Source organism: Myotis davidii, unplaced genomic scaffold, assembly GCF_000327345.1.
Source record: "Myotis davidii unplaced genomic scaffold, ASM32734v1 scaffold425, whole genome shotgun sequence".
Classification (NCBI taxonomy): domain Eukaryota; kingdom Metazoa; phylum Chordata; class Mammalia; order Chiroptera; family Vespertilionidae; genus Myotis; species Myotis davidii.
In genome coordinates this window covers 4499410-4507688 of record NW_006296413.1, presented here as the reverse complement: position 1 = coordinate 4507688, position 8279 = coordinate 4499410, and positions in this window count along the sequence as shown.

The following is an 8279-nucleotide window of genomic DNA, read 5'->3' as shown; positions in this document are numbered from 1 at the left end:
TCTGAAGAGCAAGGGAAGGAGCGGACTGCAGAGGGGGCATATCTGGAAAGACCTAGGCAGACGAGCACTTGGCTTATACCCAGACTTCTGCATTTGATCTCTGGGTGCTGGTTGATCTCATTTAGACCATAAACTCTAGGCTAGGAACTTTGGCTCTAGGCACCCCCCAACCTGGATCATGCCCCAGCCCCACTGTTTTTTCAGACTGTTGAACCCTTCCCAGGAAGGCACCTTGGGACCATCTGACTAGCAGAAGGCTTCATCAGTAGAGGCAGTGCTGGTTCAGTCCAGGGGGGCTCCCTGGAAGAGGAGACTAGGTGAGCCGGGAAGGGGAGAAGATGGTGGTGAGGCCTGACCAGTGGTGGGTGTACTGTGAGCGGCTGGGGATCAGGGAGGCCAGCGGGATGGGATATGGGGCTGGGCTGTTGCCTTCTGCAGGCCCTGCTCCTGGGCCTTTGCCTTTTGTCCCCGGGAAGCCCTGTGCTTAGCAGCAAGCAGGATTATTAGGCCCCTGCTGTGTGGGGAGCTCATAGCCTGGGGCGGGGTGCCGGGCGGGGTGTAGGGTCGGGGGCAGTTCAGGTGTAGTAAGAATCCTCAACATAGTTCTGTGGGATATGTTGACGGAGCGTAGATGAAATCAGGAGGTTTTAACTAGAAATAAATGATGAAGATTTATTCAAAGGTCTTAGGGTTTGCAAACCAGAAACACAACTAGGCAATACCCAGAGTTCCGAGGAAATAAAAGTTCAGGTTGAACAGGTCCTGCATGCTTGCCTCTGGGTTGGTCTGAGATGGTGATCTAGCCCAGGGGTGGGCAAACTTTTTGACTTGAGGGCCACAATGTGTTCTTAAACTGCACTGGAGGGCCGGAACAAAAGCATGGATGGAGTGTTTGTGCGAACTAATCTAAATTCAAAGTAAACATCATTACATAAAAGGGTACGGTCTTTTTTTTCAATAGCTTTATTCATTTCAAACGGCTGGAGTTTGCCCACGGCTGCTCTAGTCCTAGATGCCTGGGGGCTGGATTCAGGCACCTCTTCCTTGTCCCTCAGGGGACGGAGGGCCTCTGGAGGGTGATGTACGGGACACACCGGTTGGTTCTCAACCGCCCTAATAAAGCGAGGCCTAATCTTTTTGCTGGTGGAGGGTCTTATCTTCAATTTGTGAAAAATGCGCCCTCTGTGAAGGGCAATAAAGTGAGGTGTGCCTGTGTGTCCAGCTTTACTCCCCTTGTGCTGCCCTGCCCGGTCCAGCCAGCACCAGCTCAGAGCCTCCTCCCCGCCCCCAGGGCTGGCCAGGTGGGCGGCACTCACTGGGAGGTCAGGGGGAAGGCCTTTGGAGGACACAGTCCTTGAGGCAGTGGGGTCGGCGCTCCGGGAGAGGGATCAGGTGGCTCTAGGGATGCAGATGGGGTAGCCCAAGTTGCTGCCCCACACAAGACGCACAGCTGAGGGAGAGGATGCTGGGAGCCGGGCCAGTGAAGGATGTGGGCAGGGCAGTGTGGGGTCAGGTTGGTCCCTGGCCTGTGTGGAGGCAGAGCTGGATGGGAGGCGGGGAGAGGTGCCAGGTGAGCGGTGCAGGACAGGACGTCGCCGGGTGGTGTCCCGCAGGTGGGGGCTGATAGTGGCCACCTGATCGGTGTTGGGGGAAGGGCACTTCTGGGGCCTACGGGGCTGGGAGGTTGGGGTGGTATTCACATGGATAGGACACTCAGCATGGGGGCCCGCCCTCTGCCCTTTGCCCCTTCAGGTCTCTCCCACTCCCTGCTGTTCCTCAAGGGTCCTGGGCTGGGGCGGGCAGGGGCTGGCCCTCCTGTCACAGTGCGCTCTTTGGCTTGATGGCAGAACGGCCCTTTCTTTCCTGGACAACATCTCCATTCTCCTGTCATACGAAGGAGGAAACTGAGGCCCAGCGCCCACCCCCTGCAGGCACTGTGTGCGTACCAGTGCGTGGTCTTGGACTCCGGGTGGAGGGAGCATCCGCGTCAGGAGCTGGTGCCCCATTCCCGGCAGCAGACCTGTCGCCCTGGCGGCTGCTTGCTAATAGGCACGCCCAGTCTCAGCTGCCTCTGTTTCCTTCCCTCCTGGCTGAGGCCCAGCAAGGGCCCCGAGAGGAAGGGTCCTTATTGCCACTGGGTGGGCCTTTAGGCTGGGGGAGGGGGTTCCAGGGCTCAGGTGGCCCCTTTGGACAGCAGGCTGACCGTTGGGTGTGGGTGGAGATGGGGCTTTGGCCTCGGTGGCCCTGGCTGCTGGCCATATGGTCCAGCTTGCTGGGGTGGGTAGCGCCCTGTGAGCTGCTCTGGGGGCTGAAGGCCCCAGAACAACTATCGCATGACAAGAGAATATGGCCGAGCTGCTGGTGGGCAGGCCAGGCTTCAGGCCTGTAGATAAGGGAAACGTTAAAATCAACTAACCAGCACTGCCGGTGTGGCGCAGTGGTTAAGCACCGACCTATGAACCAGGAGGTCATGGGTGTAATTCCTGGTCAGGACACAAGCCCAGGTTGTAGGCTCCATCCCCAGTTTGGGGAGTGCAGGAGGCAGCCAATCAATGATTCTCTCTCATCATTCATGTTTCTCTCTCTCTCTCGCTCTCCCTTCCTCTCTGAAATAAATATAAACATGTTTTTTAAAAAAATCAACCAACCTACGCCCCACCCTGAAACATATCTCCAAGTAAAACTTACCCTCCTGTCGTGACCTGCCCAAGACAGCAACGCTGACCCACCGGCCAAGGGTTTTACGTGGGGTCAGTGGTCCTGGGCCTTTTCTAAGTCGAGTTCCTTTGAAGTGCTGCTAAGGGCAATACCCTTTCCCTTAGAAAATGCATGCTTGCACACATGTGTGCATGTGCACACATGGACACCCACGTGCTCCTTAACGGTTTCATGGGATCCCTGAAGTCCTTCCAGGAATTCCAGGCGAGCCCTCCACCCCTGTCCGTGAGCCTCAAGCAGAGCGGGGCCACAGGCTTTGGGCCGAGACCTCAGGCTGTGAATGCTGACCTGCTGCCGAGAAGCTGGGGATCTTGGGCAGGTGCGTTAGTTTCCCTTGACCCCACTTCCGTCATCTTTAAAGTGAGAAAAGTCCAGCCCACTTCACAGGGACGTCGTGGGGAACAAAGGAGACAATTTACGTAGAATATCCAGCACAGTGCCTAGCGCGCACTAAATGCCCAATAAGCGGTTATAGAAAAAATAAAAAGAACCCCTGCAGCCCACATGTCGGTGGGGAAAGCGCTAGGAGGGGAGAGAGAGGTCAAAGCTCAGTCCTGTCTCTGAGCATTTTTGTGACTGTGCCTCTGCGCCTCAGTTTCCTCATCAGTATAATGGGCTAGTGGCTCTCGTGCTGTCTACAGCCTCTAGGTCCCTGGAGCCTCCATATGTTATTTGGTGCCACACCTAAGGATCTGGGAAGATGTCTCCAGGGGGAATGTTTGCCAGGCCTGAGTGTCAAACCTGAGCTTCTGAGAGAACGAGTGGGCTGGAGGGGTCCTGGCCTGGACCAGGCTGCAGCCACGCGGCGCCATGATCGAAGCATTGGAGGCTGCGGGCTCCAAGGCAACCGGCCCTGCTGGCGGAGTTTGGGGTTTGGCCACACAGACACCCGGGAGTGACAGCCGAGAGAGAAAATGTGTGTGTGGGCACGCATGTGTGTTTGTATGACTTATGGAGATGATAGGGTCACGTCTGTGCGAACGCTTTGATTCTTGGTGTTAATGGGTATGCGGAGCAATCTGCCATTCTAATTTAAAAAACACACAAAATAACATTATATGTATATAATTGATTTCAGAGAGGAAGGGAGAGGGAGAGAGAGACAGAAGCATGAGTGATGAGAGAGAATCATTGGTCAGCTGCCTCCTGCACACCCCCAACTGGGGATGAAGCCCGGAACCTGGGCCTGTGCCCTGACCGGGAATTGAACTGTGACCTCCTGGTTCATAGGTCTACGATCAACCACTGAGCCACGGCCGGCCGGGCTGCCATCCTATTTACAGTCGCATCAATCCCTGCTTGAGCTGGAATCATCTTTACTCGACACAGGTAAGGTGCCTGCTCAGGGCGGGGAGCGCGGGACCGCAGCACAGGCTTGGGGAGGAGTGACGCAGTGAGGAAAGGGAGGGAGAGGGACAGCTCTCCTCCCCCAGCGTCCTGGTGCTGGTCCCACGGTGTCGGCCTGAAATGGCCGGCAGTGGCTCTGAAGTAGAATTGGGTTTGCTGGAGAGTGACGTAAGGACCGCGACTGAAGACAGGCGTGGCTCACAGACACGCAGGGGGAGGCCGGCAGTCTAGGGCTGCTGTGGCCCCTCCAGGGGGTCAGGGACCCGCGCTCCTTCCATCTGGCTGCGCTGTCACTTTAAACATGTAGGTGCTAGAGTTCCAGCCACCACAGTCATGGGCCAGCCAGCAGGAGGGAGATAACAGACCCGTGTCAGCTGGCTTTGCCGTGTCCTGGAAGCTGCCACATCCTTTCCACTCGTATCTCCTTGGGGAGAGCTATTCGCGTGGCCACACTGACTAGGAGAGTCTGGGAAATGTCGCCTTTGCTCCAGGCTGCCATGTGTCTAACTGAAAACCCGGGGTGTGTGACTGAGGGAGAAAGGATATGGGTGAGCGACAAGCCACGGGGTGGGGTAGGAGGATTGTGCCGGAGCAGAGGGACCGTGGGGATCCAAGGCCTCCCAGGGGACAGTGTCACTTCCCTGCTGCTCCCATCAGGCTTGGGGGGCACATGCTGAGCTGTCCCCACATCCCTGTGCTGCCTCATACCCCACTGGCCCCTCTCCGAGCCTCTGTCCCTGCAACCTTGGTCTCCATAGTCACCTCAGTTCCTTAGCTTGTGGGTCCTCCAGTATCTCCCCGACAGTGTTCACCACCTGAGACACCCCTCCCTTTCCTACCCGGCCCCGCGCGCTCTAACCCAGGTCGGTCCTGTTGGCTGAAGGTGACAGCCTGTTCCCCGTCCCTTCCCCGAACTAGTCCACGTGGGCCACACCCTCAGATTCATTAGAGATGGAGGTTTTATAACATATAATCCATATATCAGAAACCTCACTTGTTTTTTTAGTGAGCCACGGCTTTACATCATCATCATCATCATCACCATCATCATCATCATTATTATTATTATTTTGTTAATCCTCACCCGAGAATATTTTTCCATGGATTTTTAGGGGGAGTGGAAGAGAAAGGGAAAGACAGAGAGAAACATCGATGTGAGAGAAACACATCACTTGGTGGCCTCCTGCATGAGCCCTGACCAGGGCCCAAGGAGGAGCCTGTAATCAAGGTACGTGCCTTTTGGTCCTCAGGCCGATGCTCTATCCTATCCACTGAGCCAAACCGGTTAGGGCAGAAAATTCACTGGTTGAAAGTGTACAATTTGGTGGTTTTTAGTCTATTTACCAAGTTGTGCAACCATCACCGCTACAAAGAAGGATCGATAATCCAGTGGCTTCTCCCAGGATGACGCTGCTCGTCTCTCTGAGCGCTGTGCGCACCTCATGTCGGTATGAAGGGCGAGTTCAGACGCGGGGGTTCTGCTTGCCCCTGTGCCTCCCACAGTCACATCCGCGGCCTCACACACCCCACACACCATGCAGTCAGGGAGGGAAATGAGGTCTGGCTGTGACGAAAGATGGACAGACAGCCCCGTACACGGAGGTGGGAAGGGTGATCCAGGCGCGGGAACAGCCTGTGCTGAGTCCTGAGTGAGAAAGACGGAGAAGTCTGGCCTGAGCAGACCAGGTGAAGGCGGCGAAGGGGTTTTGTCCACAAGCCGCGGCTCAGTTGGGTTCTCTTGGTGGACATCTCGTTGTCTCCAGGACGAGGGCAGGTTCAGACACATTCTATTTATTTTTTTTGATATATTTTATTGATTTTTTTACAGAGAGGAAGGGAGAGAGATAGAGAGTTAGAAACATCGATGAGAGAGAAACATCGATCAGCTGCCTCCTGCACACCTCCTACTGGGGATGTGCCTGCAACCAAGGTACATGCCCCTGACCAGACTCGAACCTGGGACCCTTCAGTCCGCAGGCCGAAGCTCTATCCACTGAGCCAAACCGGTTAGGGCAGGACACATTCTGTTTGTGTTTCCTGCTGGGCTGCTTCCTCGGGCGTGTTCCCGAGGCCAGTGTGCCCGCGGAAGGACAGGAAGGACGGTGACAGTTTTATTGGTCTCTGGAAACTGTGAGGCCGTTCTGAGGGCTGCGGGCGGCGACGTGTGTGCGCGTGCGCATCTCTCCCACCTTCTGCCAAGCCCAGTGTCACCTTCTGGATTTCTGTCTGCTGGCTTATGGATAGTAACGGTGCCTTGGCGCTGTCTTCCTGTGCCTTTAATTACAGGGAGGCTGGCAGCCTCAGGGCTTGGTGGTGGGTCTCCCCGTGCTTGCAAACAAGGTGCTGGCTCCAGCCTTGCTCTCCCACCAGAGGGCAACAAGGCAGCAGGAGGGGAGATGACGCAACATTCAGGGCCTGAGGCCTGGGTTTACCCTCAGATGCCCTGCTTACCCCCAAGCCCCTTTGCATTTCACTTTCTTATTTCTGAAATAGGAATTCATCTGTTCAAAACCATTCATTTGTCTGCCTTCTGCATCTTGGCTCCACTACGTCCTGGCTGTGTGGCCTTCAGTAAATGACTCAACCCGTCTGTGTATCAGTTTCTTCATTATACTAGTTAAAGGGAGATGAGCCTTAGCTGGTTTAGCTCAGTGGATAGAACGTCAGCCTGTGGACTGAAGGGACCCGGGTTCGATTCCGGTCAAGGGCACATACTTCAGTTGCAGGCTCCCGGCTCTGGTCAGGGGCATGCAGGAGGCAACCAATCGATGTGTCTCTCTCACTTCAGTGTTTCTCTCTGTCTCTCTTTCTCTCCCTTCCACTCTCTGTAAAAATCAATGGAAAAATATGCTTGGGTGAGGATTATTTAAAAATAAATAAGTAAGTAAATAAGTAAGTAACATTAAAAAACAAACAAATACTCCCCCCCAAAAGCCCCCCACAAAGTACAGGGAGGAGCCACTGGAGGGTTTAGGATGGGAAGAGTCATGACCAGCTAACATTTTCAAACAACTCCTTGGGCACTGGGTGGAGGCTGCCTAGAGGAGGGCTGGTACCAGCATCCCAGCTTTGGTAAAAGTCTCAGGGGGAGACAGGGCAGGGTCCCCTAGAAGTGTGGGGTGCCCTGGGGAGAGCAGGAAGGGAGAGCTGGCCAAATGGCAGGCAGTGGGGGCTGGGATGTTTTCAGCTGCTAGGGCCCAGTTCTTGCAGGCCACACCCCGTGTCCCTGGGCACCTGGCCTGGCACTGGGCACTTGGCCCTGGCCCCGCCCTCCCTGGCTTTGGCTTCCATTGCCTCCTCCTACCCCACCCCATCAGTCTCAGACACTTGGGTGGTGGGGGAGGGAGCCTCTCAGACTCTAGACCAGAAGGCCCTAGAAGCTGTTTTAGTTTTTGAGCCTGGGGCCCTGCCCCATCTGGTTAGGGAGCTGCATCTCCCCCTGCCCCCCGCCCCCCAACTGCTGGGGTGCCAGGCGGGGCTCTGGGAGAAAACGCAGCTCTCTGACTCAGCCCTTGTTTGTCCGGAGCTCTGGCTGGACCAGGCCACCGCCTACCCTGGCCTCCGTGAGCCCTGTTCCTCCAGCCCCAGAGTCCTCTGCTCTGGCCTTAGGGTCGGACCCTGGCTCTCAGAGAACTCAGACCAGAAGGGAACTGGGAGACGGAGTCCTTCCTGCCCGCCCCCACCCCCTGCTGCGAAGATGGGAAGCCGAGCCCCAGGGCGGGGAGAGCAGGGAGACAGCGGCTGCAGGCTGACTACCTTGTCCATTTGTCTGCGTCTCTCTCTGCTTTTCACCTACTTCTTGGGCCGCCATGCCTCGAACTCCCTTAAAACCTGCCAGAAAAGCCTTCTGAGGAGGGCACTTACTATGGCACTGGCAACAGCAAAGATGCAAATATGTAAAATATTTGTCAACAAGAGACAGTTTAAATCAGCGGTCGCCAACCGGGGCGTCAGCGGACCACTGGTGGTCCGTGAGGTCTGGAAGGTTGGCGACTGCTGGTTTCCGTGGTGCTGGGGCAGCAGCAGGCTAGCATGCACACGGCCACCAGGGCCACGGCCGGTGTCCTGTGAAGCAGGGAAGCAGATTGCAAAAGACACTGCACCACAAGGAGGTGCCCAGCTGTGGGTGTGGCTGCAGCCACCTGTTACAGAGGGACGCGGGCAGTGGCATCTCAGAGGGACCCAGAAAACGTGAAGGGGGATCGAGAACGGGG